General features: G+C 39.9%; 1 long non-coding RNA gene across 1 annotated transcript; it reads right to left on the bottom strand.

The window, feature by feature from the left end:
• Nucleotides 1-2,086: 2,086 nt before the first annotated feature.
• On the bottom strand, nucleotides 2,087-13,979 carry LOC116972828. The gene is made up of 3 exons (XR_004411901.1): nucleotides 13,967-13,979; nucleotides 10,931-10,935; nucleotides 2,087-2,302 (listed from the first exon to the last, which is right to left on the bottom strand). It is a non-coding gene; the product is annotated as an uncharacterized LOC116972828 (long non-coding RNA).
• Nucleotides 13,980-14,640: the final 661 nt, after the last annotated feature.

Raw genomic sequence — 14,640 nt, 5'->3', positions numbered from 1 at the left:
ACCACTTCAAGCAGGGTGCAAGGGCACCAAATTCAAGTGCAGATTCCGACCACTTCAAGCAGGGTGTGGTCTCAGCGTTCAGCGTTCAGCGTTCAGTGTTCTCTTTCCCGTTTCGTTTTGTCGTCTTTTTTTCCCCCGTCGTTTTTTTGAATGTGTGGGTTTGTTGGTGGGGGCTTCTGGATATCTGAATTTCCCTGAGGGGATCAATAAAGTTATTATTATTATTATTATTATTATTATTATTATTATTATTATTATTATTATTATTATTATTATTATTATTATTATTATTATTATTATTATTATTATTATTATTATTATTATTATTATTATTATTATTATTATTATTATTCTTTAAGACTGTTTAAAAAACCTCTGCTCTGAAAGAAAGGAAACTTGACTGTGCCGAAGGCTCTGTTTGCCCGTTCTAACATCTCTCTGATTCTCAGAGACAAGTTGGGTTTGGTAAGGCTTAATTTTGGGTTGCTTTACGTGGATAAAAGTCTAATGTAAAATTGTAAGAAGAAATGCCATCAATACAAAGAAAGATGATGAGGCTAATTCAATTGTAACAAAACTGCTTGAGGAAAATATTATTTTCTTACAACCTATTTGTAAATTTCATATTGTAAGTATTCTGATTTTCTTTTAACATGACGGTCACTTAGATTTACAATGTATAAAAAGTTTTCCCCTATCCAGATTATCACATTCCACCTAATTTAGCACACGGAGACAAAGCTTGCAACATCCTTTGAAAAGGACGTTGGAAAACATTACTAGCTTTTACAAAGCATCCAAGTATTTTGAAAGGCTGGTTTGAATTGTATTGGAAAGTGTAGATACTATTAATCAATACCAATTTTTACATCGATTTGCATTGTCAATTTACGATTGATGAATGAGTGAAATCTGGGGGATATTCAGTCCTTTCCACTCATCTTTTTGACCTTGGGACAAAACTTCCTAATTGCACAAAGCATGTTAAACTGAGGCTGACAGATTCTATCTCTCTTGTTTTTACAATCAATCCACAGGTAGTTTGATGTAGTGAAAGGCTCTCAGAGAAATATGAGTGCAGCATAGCCGTGGGAAGTGGTGTGGAATGAGTTCTGTAGACCAGCTCTGCACCTGGCAAGACGAGTATGTGAAGGGTGCATTCCAGTTCATTGTGGCAGCTGTAAATGCAATTGGTCTGGAAAAAAGCAGTGACGTTTCAGAGGAAATTACTTGGAAAGGTTAACGACTGTTAGAAACTTTAAAAATACTACTACGCATGTAGCAATGAGTGACAAAATGCTACTGGAAATATTCAGTCAATTTAAATGAATTTGATATCTAATTTAAAGAGTGCTATTGTTGCTGCAATTTTAAGACCAAACTTGTTACTTGGTTTTCATGAAGTACATCAGATGAATGATATTTCTTTTCTAATAATGTAATTCTACACATTGTCCCTGTGAAGTTTGATAAAGGTTATCATTGCCAGGTATTTGTTGTAACATTGTAAACGATTGCACAGTAGTACATTGGTGGAGCTACTGGTTTACAGCACCAGAAGCCCGGGTTTGATCCTGATTATGAGGTCCTGTCTATATGGAGTTTGTATATTCTCCCTGTGACCATGTGGGTTTTCTGCGGTTTGTTGGCTTCTTTAAATTGTCCCTGGAATGTAGGATGGGGTGATTGTTGATCAGCGGACAGTTGACCGAAGGACCTGTTTCTACACTGTATCTCTGAACTAAAAACTACAATTTTTATTACTCACATATCTCTCAAATCTATAAAACAAAGAGAAGGAATTCAAACGTTTTTATTTCATTGAGAACTCAAAGAAAAGTTACAAATTTAACAATTTACCATATTTTCCTGATGATTATCCACTACATCATAGAACACAATGTAGAAATCCCAGGAAATAAATGTTGAATATGAAATCTATGTGCTTTTTTACTTAACTACCTCTAATCAAATTGTTTAATTAAATTGCTGGATAGTTTGAAAGTATTTTAATAATAATAAGCCTTTATTGTCATTGTACTTAGAAATACAACAAAATTAGGAATGCTACTACTGATCAGTGCAACCAAAACAAGTCCAAACAAGACAAAGTCACATCCAATACATTCAATACGTTATTTTGCACTGGGAGAATATTACACTTTAAATTTGGTAAATACTTTAAAGGATTTAAAAAAAAAAGGAAATATTAACTGAGTGGTCTGTTTTACAGTGGAATGGATGACAGCATTCTCATGTTGTGTGGATAGTTGAGGAATTTAGAGTTCTAATGGCCCAGGGACTTTAGGAGGGCACATCATCCGAGGACGTACACACCATTGAGGATAAATGGGGATACTGTGGATAGGGTGAGCTGTTTCAAATATCTGGGAGTCCACATCTCTGACAATATGACATGGACATCACACGCCGCAGTACTCGTGAGTAAGGCAAGGCAGCGCCTTTACCACCTCAGGCAATTGAGGAAATTCAGAGTGTCTCCGAGGATCCTCCAGTGCTTCTACTCAGCGGCTGTGGAAAGCATCTTGTCCGGAAATATTACCATCTGGTTCGGGAATTGCTCTGCCCAGGACAAGAATGCTCTGCAGAGAGTAGTGCGTTCGGCCGAACGCACTATGGGAACTTCACTCGCCCCCCTGCAGGAACTATACATCAGGAGGTGCAACTCCAGAGCTAATAAAATCATGGGAGACCCCTTCCACTCCAGCAACGGACTGTTCCAGCTGCTACGGTCAGGCAAACGCCTCCGTTGCCATGCTGTGAGAACGGAGAGGTTGAGAAGGAGTTTCTTCGCAGAGGCCATTCGGACTGTAAACTCCTATCTCACCAGGGACTGACTTTACTGAACGTTTTTCCTTCCGCCCACAATATTTAAAATGTAAAAGAATATGTGATTGTGTTTATAGTTTGTTTGGTTGGTTGTTTGTTTGTTTCTCTTTTTGCACAAAAGTCTGCGAGCATTGCCACTTTTCATTTCACTGCACATCTCGTATGTGTATGTGACGAATAAACTTGACTTGACTTGACTTGACTTGACTTGGGAAAGAAACTGTTCTTGAGTCTGTTTGTCTGGCTTTTGACACACCTGTACCGCCTACCACAGGGCAGGAGGTTGAACAGGAACTGTCCAGGATGGGAGGGGTCTTTGATTATTTTCCTGGCTCTACAGAGGCACCGAGAGTTGGAGATGTCTTCCAGGGAAGGCAGAGGGCAACCAATAATTTTCTGGGCAGTTTTGATCACTCTCTGCAGTGCTCTCCTGTCTGCTGCTGAGCAGCCGGCATACCACACCGTGATACAATATGCCAGCACACTCTCGATGGTGGAGCGGTAGAAGGTCACCAGCAGCTTCTCCTCTCAACTGTTCTTCCTTAGCACTCTCAGGAAGTGCAATGGCTGTTGGGTCTTTTTTTACCACCGCTGAAGTGTTGGCAGACCAGGAGAGGTCCTCCTAGATGTGCGCTCCCAGGAATTTGAAGATGGAAACCCAGTCCCCGTTGATGTAGAGCGGGGCATGGTCCGCTCTGTGCCTTCTGTAGTCAATGACCATTTCCTTTGTTTTGCTGATATTAAGTGCCAGGCAGTTCGCGGAACACCCCTCTGACAACTTCAGGATCTCATCTCTGTACGCTGCCTCGTCTCCTCCTGATATGAGTCCGACCACTGTGGTGTCATCTGCAAATTTAATAATGGAGTTTGTGGAGGGGGTGGGAGTGCAATGCAACACAATGTAACCACACTGGACAAAGGAAATCCTGTGTCCTAATGCAGACTCTCAACACCAAATGTCAACATAACCACTGTTTGACTCCACAGGTGATGCTTGACCAACTGAGTTCTTCCAGCATTCAGTTTTTTGTAACCCTTTGTTACCTAATATTACAATGGAGAGGAGGCCCATCACCAACTACCAAGAAAGTAGTCCCAACATTCCACTTCTCCTTACTTCATGTTAGCCTTGGAACTTATTCGTTCTCATATATCCATCAATATCCCTTTGATTCCTTTGCCACTTAATGTTGTTAATTCAAAATAATCAATTAACATCCACATCATGCATGTTGTCAATTGACTACTTCAAATTATCAACATGCACAATGTGGTTGAGGGAAGAAACCAGAAAACACATTGGAAACTCATGCAGTCCATAAGACCATAATACATAGGAGCAGAATTAGGCCACGGCCTATTAAGTCTACCCCGCCATTTGATTAATTTCAACTTGCCTTCTCCCGTTATCGTTGATGTTTTTTCTAATCAAGAACCTATCAATCTCTGCTTTAAAAATATCCAATGTTATGGCCTCCACAGTCGTCTGTGGCAATGAATTCCACAAATTCTTGGAATTTGTCATTATTCAGTCACAGGGAGAACTTGCAAATCCTACACAAATGGCACCCGATCCGATACATCCATGAAGTTGCGAGGCAGCAACACTAACCACTATACCGCTGTCCTTTTTCTTGGTCACTGTTTTTCTTCACCTTCCCATTTTTCACTTCCCATGCATGACTCATTTCAGAGCATGAACTCCCTTATTCTAGGATGAAGGAAGGTGCGGGTAGGAAGATACTGCTGGGATGGAGAAAGCAGCAGAAAGCGGAACATTTACTGTATATTTTCTTACAAAATTGAAAGAATGTATATGCTTGCCCTTCACTCTATTTATTGTACTTTAGTTTGGCTTGAATGTATTTATGTATAGTATTGTCTAATTTAATTGCAAATGTAAAACAACATTTTTCAATGTATCCTGGTTACACATGCTAATAATAAACCTAAAACTAAATATTATTTAAGTTTTTTTTTGATTTCCCAGCTATTTTTATAGGATCCTCTTATCTATCTTGGGGAAATGGGAAGTTCCCAATTGATATGGGAAGTTGACAAACTAATGTTATTTTTAATTTGGAAGAAAATAAAACCTCCAATATGTATCCTCGTGCATCTGCTGATCTCAGTTCAAATATTGCATTTTTTCTTTCTTCCTTTCAACCAACTTTTTAAATATTGGAAGATTTTCCCGGGATATACAGTGTCACAGACATAGTCCAAAGCCTTTCATCTGGAGCTTTACCATACTTTTTGGAATTCTACACTGTTAAGCTTTCCAAAACTCACTTCCAATCCCATTTAAAAAAAAACAAGAAAGGTTGTCATTCGAGACCCAAGCCCTTTTAAAACTGGCAGTTAAGGGATTCTGAACATGGTCTCGGTGCCTTGGTCGGATAAGGCAAAGGATCAACTAGAATTAACATTTTTAATACTACCCAATAACTATGCGACTATGCTCCTGGGAACAATGTAAAATGCAACTCAAACTGGCGGCCTTACCTTCGTACATTACAGTGGTGACTACAAAAGAAACATCACTCGTTGAGAGGCACTTTGGAAGTGTTGAAAGGTACTAAGTAAAAGCGTGATATTTGTTCTCATTTATTCACTTTCTGGTAAATCATATTGAAACATACTTGGATGATAGATCAGTGCAGGAAGCTAGGTTTTGCCTGAATAATCCACCACCAGGTGGCCTCATGTACAGCCACTACACTAAGAGGTGTGCTTGCATCATCGTTAAATAACTTGTCTCGGCTGTCGACCCAGGGACATGAGTTTAAATCCCACCAGGACAATGGAGGAATTTAAGTAAAAGTAGTTAAATAAAATCTAGGTATTTAAAAGATAGCTTCTTTGTGGCTTGTATTGCCATGTATAGCAATATTACAACATTTTGAGATTTAAAAAATCAAGTCTGCAATTTATCCCATCAGATGAAGCATAAAAAGAAGTTTAATTTGACACCTAATTCACTTTCATATCTTCAGTATTAAAAAGGTTATGGCCATTGTCATACTCGGAAATTACCACCTTGTTCCCTATTGCTTTTCCATTGACTTAACACAAAAGCTGTGTTCAAGGACAGTCAAAAGCCCATAACTTTCTTAAAAATTAAGAAAACTGAAAGAAATGTTCAGTTATTATAGATTGAAGCATTCTGAAACAAATATTAAACACTTACTTGGATGACCTGAAATTAAAGCATATAATTAGTTAGTTACCCAATTGTAGCTAATTAAAAAATTCAATTACTAGATCTAAACATCTATCCATTTCTTAAAAGATTAACATTTTTAAATAGCCTGTGTCCAAATAACATTCACACAAGAATTCACAATATAACATGATTTTTAAATCTCATTGTCATGAATTTATAGGCCAAATGGAATGAATTTAGTGTTTAATTGCTGTAAATTAATGGCCATTTAAATCATCTTGCGAGTGGGATTGTGGAACGCGATGGTTTGGAACGTTGCGGTTGCGGTGAATTTGAACCCTGCCGGTTCGGATGGGCCCTAAGTCACCTTCTTGCAACTTAAAATTTTGATTAAAGGCATCTTAAGAAGCACTTTTTTATGTAAAAATAAACGGCGTACCTTGCCTTGTCCCCTACATGAGATCCGTCCTGTTATCGGCGTTCACGGCTTTAGAAGATGATTTTTAATTTACTCTAACAATTAAATTATCCAATGCAGTTTAAAAATAACTGCAGAGAACAAATGTTGGAGCGATTTTTCTTTAGCAACTAAACAGGCTGACCAACATCGATTTGAACAGCCTGTTGAAAACGTCATTTTAAACCCGCCCCCCTCTCAAAGGCGCCAAAGTTGCGCACACGGGCAGTGGCAAAACTGCAGCGCCACTGAAGGTAAGTTTTGTAACATACCTACCATGTATCCAGGTAAAATATTATCAAACCATGCATAATATAGTGTTACAACTATGGAGTAGGTGCAGATAGAAAAGAGTTCAAGGGCTACAGTGAGATAGATTGAGGGATCAGGTGGACATCCTTAACTTATAAGATGTCCTTTCAAGAATCTGATAACAATGGGGAGGAAGCTGTCCTTGAATCTGGGGGTATGTGCTTTCAAGATTTGGTAAATACTGGTCGACAGGAAAGGGGAGAAAAGGGATTGAATGGGGTATGTCTCAAGAAAGTTGGCTGCTTTCTTGAGACAGCGTGAAGAGGACATAGATTCAAGTAGGAGGAGTTTGATTTAAGTGATTTGCTGGGTTGCATCCACAACTCTGCAATTTATTGTAGTCTTGCACCAAACAATTGCCAAACCAAGCTGTGATTCTTTCCAATAGGACGCTTTCTATGATGCATTTATAGAGATTGGTAAGAGTCATGTTGCGGGGTAACGCCTGTATGGGCCTGGGTAGTTGCCCAAAGAGTCGTACCTTTTTCTGGTCGCCGCTGGATTTTCAACGTGTTGAACATTTTCGGAGACGTGCTGCGACTATGACGGGTGCCGGCAAGTCGCCGAAAACATTGCGTAAGTAGGACAAGCCCTTTAGCAACTTCACTTTCCATCACCATTCGTGACTGGATGTGAAAGGTCTTGGAGTTTTGATCTGATGTGTTGACTATGAGATCCCTTAGTTCCCTCAGTGATGTTCTGCTTCCATTGTTCAGCTCACATAAAGACCTATTTAGTTTAGATTGGAGATACATCATGGAAACAGTCACTTCAGCCCACTGAGCCCATGCAGACCAGCGATCACCTGTTCACACGTGTCCAAACGTATCCCACTTTCTAATCCACTCCTTACATATTAAGAACAATTTGCAGAGGCCAATTAACCCTCAACCCCGTACATCTTTGAGATGTGGAAGAATACTAGAGCACCCGGAGTAGACCCACACTGTCGCAGAGTGAATGTGCAAATGCCACACAAGCAGCACCCGAGGTCAGGATCGAACTGGCATTGTGAGGTAGCAGCTCTACCAGCTGCACCACTGTGCCGCCATCCTGTGTTGTAAATTCGCCCCATTGACCCTTATTTTTAGGTATAAATGTCATTGCTCATGGTCCACTTGTCTCAACTACTTCTTGAAGGGCTGGCTGCCTCGCCAATAGTCTGCCTGTCCCTTCCTTCGCTGTTGTTTTGTATGTGTTAAATGTATGTTTAAGTGATCTTTAGCTTGTTTATTTGTGGGGGTTGGGGGAAACTTTATTTTAATCTCTTCCCTCGACGGAGATGTGATATTTTTCCATATCATATCTCCGTCCGCACTGCGGCCTAACATCGTGGAGCTGGCGGCTTCTGCTGGAGTCCGACTTTGAGAGCTCCAACCGTGGGAGCCTACGTACTTTAACATCGTGGAGTTCGCGGTCCCTGGTTAGAGACCGACTTCGGGAGCTTCAGGCCGCAGGTGTTTCGACCGCCCCGACGTGGAATCTTCGACCGCCCCGACATAGGAGCTCCGATCGACCCGACGGATGATTCGACTGCTCCGTCCACGGGAGAATAAAGAGGGAAGAAGATTAGACTTTATTGTTTTCCATCAAAGTGAGGAATGTGGGGAATCCTCTGTGGTGGATCTTTATTTTAACTTTTATGTAGTTTTGTGTTTTGTTGCTTTTTTTTAGTATGGCTGTATGGTAAATTGAATATCACAGTACCTTAATTGGAACATGTGACAATAAAAGACCTTTGAAACCTTTGAAACCTTTGAAACCTTTGGTCCCTTGGTTAGAATATAACAGAGCAGTGTGAGAATGATTGCCAGCAGATTACATTTTAAGGTGAAGTTTAATTCTGCTGCTGCTGCTGATAATGGCTGATAATTTATGAATTCAACCCTTTAAACTCTGTAATAATTCGCCATAAGAAGATGAATGGGGACTATAGCCAAAAAAAATATTTTCACATGTTTTTAGTAGATCTGAAAATGCCCTGATACCTAAAAACATTGGGATGTGGGGAAATACAGAGGGAAGAAAAGGAAAATCTCTGTATTGCATGCAGTTCTGGTCAGCCCATTACAGGAAGGATGTGAATACTTTGGAAAGGGTGCTAAAGAGGTTTTCCAGAATGCCTACTGAATTTGGGAGTATTGGCTAAAAGGAGAGGTTAGACAAACTACGATTATTTTCTCTGGAATGCCAGAGGTCGCGGGGAGACCTGCTAGAAGTATATAAAATTATAAGAGGCATAGATAGTGTCAACAGTCAGAACCTTTTCCCCCAGAATGGAAATGTCAAAGACTAGAGGGCATAGCTTTAAGTTAAGAGGGGCAGATTTCAAAGGAGATGTGCGGGCTAGATTTTTACACAGGATGTGTAGGGTGTCTGGAACGCACTGCTGGGAGTGGTGAGGGGGGCAGATGTAATAGTTATGTTTAAGAGCTGTGTGGATAGGCACATGGTTATGCAGGGAATGGAGGAATATGAGTTGAGATTAGTTTACCTGTTCCTGCACTGTAGTATTCTATGTTCTATAGTGTCCTTATTGAAACATTTAAATCCAGGTGCCATTACTCAGGCCACAGATTTCACACATAATCAATGTTGGGGAATCAGTGAAATTAATGTCTACCTGCCAGCAGGCTCCATTGAGTTCAGGTGTGGTTCCTGATTTGCCATATGGAAATGGGTGGTTGATGGTCAGCATGGACTCAATGGCCTATTTCCATGTTAAATGACTGAAATATTTATATTATCTTGATTTAGCCTTCTTAGCAGTTATTTTCCTCTGATATAAACTGTTAAATCTCTGGAACATGGGAAATTTCCAGAACTTGGGGTTATACTTGCATGTTAGCTGAATATCAGTCTAATTCAGTGATCAGCTATGTTGAAGGTCGAGTCACATGTAGATAAGGTGGTCAAAAAGGCTTTTTGCACATTGGCCTTCATCAGTCAGAGTATAGAGTATATAAGTTGGGAGGTCATGTTGCAGTTGTATAAGACGTTGGTGAGACCGGATTTAGAATATTGTGTTCAGTTCTGGGCACCATGTTATAGGAAAGATATTGTCAAGCTTGAAAGGGTCAGAGAAGATTTACGAGGATGTTGCCAGGACAAGAGGGTGTGAGCTATGGGCAAAGGTTGAGTAGGCTCGGTCTCTATTATAATAATAAATAATAAACTTTATTACGGACTCAAGGTCCAGACAAGGGGCAACATTACATTAAAAATGCATTGCATATCAAATATCATAAATATATATAAAATCATGGTATATCACATAAAACCATCAAAATTTATATTTAACAAAAACTCACAATACTTAAGTTAAAAATCCAGATTAAAATATGATCAATGTCCTACAACGAGACAACGATACCAGTGTCTCCACAACTGGGATTCGTAGCATGTAGTGCTGACCCTTATGCTTGTCAAGGCCACAATAAGCACATTTTTAGAGTCATTTATCCTGCAAATGAATTTATACATGTGGTGTCTTAGGATAGCTTCTAAAGTACTGACTCCTGCAGCCACAAACATATTACTGGCACTACACCATCTAGGTTGCCTTAGCAGTGTTCTCATGGCATCGTTATATGCCACCTTTAGTCTCTGCATACTTGTCTTTAAATAGTTCGACCACAGGTGCGCAGTGTAGAGGGGTGTGCAGTATGCTCTAAATAGCGACATCTTCACCACATCTGCACACGCACCAAATTTACGCAAGAAGATATTTGCCTGTACATACAGCATGCGTCGTTGCCTATAAATATCCTCATCATCTGTCATTTGTTCTGTAATAATATGCCCTAGATATTTTATCTTATTACAGACACTAAGATTGTTGTCAGACAATTTAAAAACAGGATATTTTAGGCATTTATCCTCTTTGGTTCTACAGACCATAACAGCACTCTTACTAGCATTATATTTAATGTCATGTTCCACACCATACACGGAACATATAGTAAGGAGCTGCTGGAGACCAGCGCTAGATGGACTAAAGACCACAAGATCATCTGCATACATAATATGGTTCACTAAAATATTACCAATCACGCACCCAGTGTTACAGGCTTTCAATTGTTTAGACAGATCATCAATATATAGATTAAAAAGGACTGGGGACAAAATTCCCCCTTGTCTAACACCATTGCTAACCCCAAATGGGGCTGAGACCCTATTGCCCCATTTTATTTGCATAGTCTGGTGGGCATACCAGTAGGCCAGAATTCTAACAATGTATTCAGGCACCCCTCTTTGACTCATTTTACCAAACAGCTTTCTGTGATTAACACGGTCAAAGGCTTTGGAAGCATCAATAAAGCACATAAGGATTGAAGAGTTTTTGCCTCTATATTTGTTTACAATCTCCTTTAGGGCATATATGCATTAGTCAGTGCCATATTTAGCTTTAAAGCCAAACTGGTTATCTGTGGAGTTAACAAACTCATTTATTCTATCCAGCAGAACTCTTTCTAAGACCTTTGACAGTATGCTGGCGAAAGCTATGGGCCTGCAATTATTTAGGCTGCCTACTTTACCAGCTTTGTCCTTAATGACCGGCACTAACAGGACAGACAACATTGAGTCTGGTAACAAGCCATGAATCATAAAGCCAGTAAAACAAATAGCTAGGAGAGGAGCTATCCTCATACTCGCATACTTAAGATGTTCAGCAGAGATATGATCCAAGCCACTTGCTTTGTTGTTGGACAGCTTGTTCATGGCATGATACACCTCATGTGACATAATCACCTTCGAGTCATTACTCTCAATATTGTCCACCCTATACAAGTCACCTTGGACACAGTTGAATAAAGTGCTATAATGTTGTCGCCATAACGAAATATTAGCTGTTCCGGAGATTCCATCTACAGTACATGGTAGAGATGTTTTGCAACTGCTAAGAGCTCTCACTTCCTTCCAAAAATCTGTAGCATTGTTACTTAGCAGCTTCTTAGCCATGGAATCAGCCCTCATAGCTTGCTCATTTTTACAGATGAAGCGAACAGCAGACTTATACCTTGCATTAGTGAGCTTCTTGTGCTCAAACACAGGCCCCTGTCTGGGCCTACCTGCCATAGCCCATGATTTGGTGGCTTCACGGGCTTCAGTATGATACTCAGCTACATACCTATTCCAGCCAGGTCTGATGTTATGTGTCTTATTTTTATGCTTGCAGTAGGGCTTACTGCCTACATATAAGGCGCTTACTATATCATTATACATGGAGCAGATATCTCTCCTATGCTTCATATCTTTACAATTAACATTGCTACATATTATTGCATCTTTAGGTAGATGAATATTGCTATTCTACTCTTGGAGTGCAGGAGGATGAGGGGTGATCTTATGGAGGTGTACAAAATCATGAGAGGAATAGATCGGGTAGATGCACAATCTCTTGCCCAGAGTAGGGGAATTGAGGACCAGAGGACATGGATTCAAGGTGAAGGGGAAAAGATTTAATAGGAATATTAGGGGTAACCTTTTCACACAAAGGGTGGTGGGTGTATGGAACAAGCTGCCAGTTGAGGTAGTTGAGGCTGGGACTCTCCCAATGTTTAAGAAACTGTTAGACAACTACATGGATATGACAGATTTGGAGGGATATGGACCAAGCGCAGGCAGGTGGGACACGTGTAGCTGGGACATGTTGGCCAGTGTCGACGAGTTGCGCTGAAGGGCCTGTTTCCATTGTATCACTCTATGACTTTATGACTAACAGCTAAATTGCCACTCCCGAGTAAGCCTAATGATCGACCAGTAAATGTGAATGGCAGCACAATAGAGTTCACCCATTTCCCTGGCCAGAACTACTTCACTATCTACTTCAAACCCACCTGCTTCTGGTGTTAAAATTCCTCTTTGATTACTTTATACACTGGACAGGTGACAGGTATAGAGTTGCCTGAATTTCCACCTCAATTTTAAGCAGGATCAAGAATTTTCGATTAGTTCTGTTCCCTATTATTTTTCTCTGCAAAGAATGCAGTCATTGTGAAGTACCTCTCATGAACAAACATAATTGGCAGTGATTTATCTAGAAATACTCATGTGCTCATATTACTTGATTATTCATTGAGTTGAAATATTTATATTGGGTGTGAGCTAGATTAAGCAAGATTGATATGGGAGATGTCCATATTTGTGTCCTCTGATGTATCATGCTCTTTACAGCACGCCAATCAATAACTATTCTTATACAGCTAGCTGACACCTCCTGGCCATGACCCTTGGAAAAGTAGCAAACATGCATGGATCACTTGGATGATTTGGGGAGGATCCTTTGTTTAGTTTAGTTTCGTTTATTATCATGTGTACCGAGGTACAGTGAAAAGCTTTTTTGTTGTGTTTTATCCAGTCAGCGGAAAGACTATAATTAAAATCAAGCCTTCCACATTGTACAGACACAGGTTAAAGGGAATAACATTTAGTGTAAGATAAAGTCCTTTAAAATCCAATTATATATAGTCTGAGTGGCTCCAATGAGTTAGATGGTAGCTCAGGATCGCTTTTAGTTGGTGATAAGATGGTTCAGTTAAAAGAAGAAAAGCTAAAAGAAGATATGAGGTTGCTTTGGCAAGTAAGGTGAAAGTAAATCCAAATGGTTTCTACAGCTATATTAATAGCAAAAGGATAACGAGGGATAAAATTGGTCTATTAAAGAGTCAGAGTGGACAGCTATCTGCAGAACCAAAAGAGATGGGGGAGATATTGAACAATTTATTTTCTTCGGTATTCACCAAGGAGAAGGATATTGAATTATGTGAGGTAAGTGAAACAAGTTGAGTAGCTATGGAAACTATGAGATTCAAAGAAGAGGAAGTACTGACACTTGGAAAATATAAAAGTGGATAAGTCTCCAGGTCATGACAGGATATTCCTTAGGACATTGAGGGAAGTTAGTGTAGAAATAGCAGGGGCTTTGACAGAAATATTTCAAATGTCATTAGAAACGGGAATGGTGCCAGAGAATTGGCGTACTGCGCATGTTGTTCCATTGTTTAAAAAGGGTTCTAAGAGAAAACCTAGCAATTATAGACCTGTTAGTTTGACGTCAGTGGTGGGCAAATTAATGGAAAGGATACTTAGAGATAATATATATAAGCATCTGGATAAACAGGGTCTGATTAGGAACAGTCAACATGGATTTGTGCCTGGAAGGTCATGTTTGACTAAACTTCTTGAATTTTTTGAAGAGGTTACTAGGGAAATTGATGAGGGTAAAGCAGTGGATGTTGTCTATATGGACTTCAGTAAGGCCTTTGACAAGGTTCCACATGGAAGTTTGGTTAAGAAGGTTCAATTGTTGGGTATTAATGGTGGAGTAGCAAGATGGATTCAACAGTGGCTGAAAGGGGGATGCCAGAGAATAATGGTGAATGGCTGTTTGTCAGGTTGGAGGCCAGTGACTAGTGGGGTGCCTCAGGGACCTGTGTTGGGTCCACTGTTGTTTGTCATATACATCAATGATCTGGATGATGTTGTGGTAAATTGGATTAGTAAGTATGCAGATGATACTAAGATAGGTGGTGTTGTGGATAATGAAGTAGATTTTCAAAGTCTTCAGAGAGATTTAGGCCATTTAGAAGAGTGGGCTGAAAGATGGCAGATGGAGTTTAATGCTGATAAGTATGAGGTGATACATCTTGGCAGGACAAATCAAAATAGGACGTACATGGTAAATGGTAGCGAATTGAGGAATGCAGTTGAACAGAGGGATCTAGGAATAACTGTGCATAGTTCCCTGAAGGTGGAATCTCATGTAGATAGGGTGGTAAAGAAAGCTTTTGGTGTGCTGGCCTTTATAAATCAGAGCATTGAGTATAGAAGTTGGGATGTAATGTTAAAATTA

Source organism: Amblyraja radiata, chromosome 5 (genome assembly GCF_010909765.2).
Source record: "Amblyraja radiata isolate CabotCenter1 chromosome 5, sAmbRad1.1.pri, whole genome shotgun sequence".
NCBI classification, from domain to species: Eukaryota; Metazoa; Chordata; class Chondrichthyes; order Rajiformes; family Rajidae; genus Amblyraja; species Amblyraja radiata.
This window is presented reverse-complemented; position numbering and strand designations above follow the sequence as displayed.